Raw genomic sequence first — 1,857 nt, 5'->3', positions numbered from 1 at the left:
CGTAGATTTAACATCAGTGTTTAAAAGAAATATATATCATTTGTCATTTTAAATATGCAACTTAAGTGGGGAAATAAAACATCAGATTTGTTTGGAAGAGAATCGTTTTTTTTAGCCAAATCGTCCAGCCCTGGCTGAAATATTGCACAGGTTGCATCCTATCATAGGAGCAGTCTGGTATTAACTGAGCTCCTGAAAGCGAAGCCGGAGCAGTAAAGGGAATCCTCTCCTTTTCATTCCTGCTGAATGCATTTGTTTTTTCAGCTTTAGCTAGCATAGTTAACCATCAGCAAACAGAACGTGACTGAATCATTTCTGGAAACGTAACGAAATTCTGCTGCAAAGAAAATCAAAAACAGTCAACAGGAAGTTTTGAAAAAGGCTGAAGAAACAACAGTTTGCTCCGTTCTATATGCTGGCCTTCAGAATCGGTTCTCTATAGGGGGAGAAACGTCTGCATCCATAGAACATAAATTCCAGACGGTTGTTTCAGAATATGTTTTATTTTCGTAGATCTGAACTAACCGAAAGGAGCTCACTGTTTGTCTAATGATGTCTAGAGTCTCTGGACATCACTTCTGGACATCCTTAATAGAGGCTATGAGGAGAAGTTCCTTTTAGACCATGAACACTGAAACGGCGTGGAGGACAGACAGCGGAAAGTAATGAAAAGTTCTGACTCTGTGGGACGTAAATTAATCCATCCAATTTCATGGTAGCCTTTTCATCCAACAATGTGAAAAATGTCCTTCAAATTGGACAATTTATTCTAAACGTCAACATCATGACAAAGATTTGCTGCTCTGGCGATTTTTCTTTCGACCAAACCTTTAATGATAAACGTAATTTGATTGATCTGTGGCAAATAAAATGTTTCAGGACTTTTGATCCAAGTTTGATCCAGTTTGGAACATCATGCTTCATCAACCTATGAAGGATCCGCCAACATTCACCACGGCTTTTAGAACAATGTTTCTAAAGTATTGAATGCATTTAATGCCCAATTTAATAAGTACACATGTTTCAGGTGCTTGTTAGCATAATTCTGTTTCCTGCTACCTTCAGATAGTCGGAACCGGGTCCATTTGGTGAAGAAGACTGAAAGAGCTGGGATTTAAGTGGCTGAAGCCAGAGTAGCTGGTCTGATGGGATTTTAACTCACAACCATCTCTGAGGTTAACAAAGAAAGATCTGAAAAGAAAGAAAAGATGCAGTCAGTGTTGCATGTTTGGCTAAACGGCGTGTTGATGTGACAGAATCTATAGACTGGTTCAAACTGAAATCTAAAGACCTTTTTTTCTCAAAAGAAGTGCATCGTTCCTTGAATTCAGGATGTAAGTGAGACGCTTTGCCTCTGGGACACGACAATTTACATTTAAAATAAGAACAAACAACTGCATTGTGTTATTTCAAGTGCATATTAACCAAGTATCGAATTTTACTAGGAAAAATACTCAAATTAAGGGTAAATACACTTAATGTCAGAAATATTTACTTATTTCTAGATTATTTTTGCAGTGTAGCTCCAATAAGCAGTAGGTACCATTGATCATCACAGCTGGTACTGCTGCTGTTATACCCTCATTGCGCTGGATCCAAGGGCGGATTTAGGAAATTTGGGGCCCTAGGCAAAGACAGGCAGGGGGGCCAATTATACAGATACATACATTTTAATAGAATATTTGTTCTACATTTCTTCTTGTCCCTTTTCTTGTTGTTTTCCTCTCTATTTTTTTTTTTAACTCTGCTGACTTTTCATGCTGTCTCAAAAGGAATGAAAGATTTTTTTCCAATCACTAAGCCCATTGTAATTTAGCCAATTGCTCCTTCCTGTGTTTCCAAAAAGGCCAAAGTAAA

At 37.9% G+C, this 1,857-nt stretch overlaps 1 protein-coding gene across 1 annotated transcript in view; it reads left to right on the top strand.

Moving 5' to 3' along the window:
* Positions 1–1,857, top strand: part of prkcz (protein kinase C, zeta) — a 221,473-nt gene that overhangs the window by 48,322 nt on the left and 171,294 nt on the right. The window lies entirely within an intron of this gene.

Source organism: Cyprinodon variegatus, unplaced genomic scaffold (genome assembly GCF_000732505.1).
Source record: "Cyprinodon variegatus isolate N-32 unplaced genomic scaffold, C_variegatus-1.0 Scaffold483, whole genome shotgun sequence".
Classification (NCBI taxonomy): Eukaryota; Metazoa; Chordata; class Actinopteri; order Cyprinodontiformes; family Cyprinodontidae; genus Cyprinodon; species Cyprinodon variegatus.
This window is presented reverse-complemented; position numbering and strand designations above follow the sequence as displayed.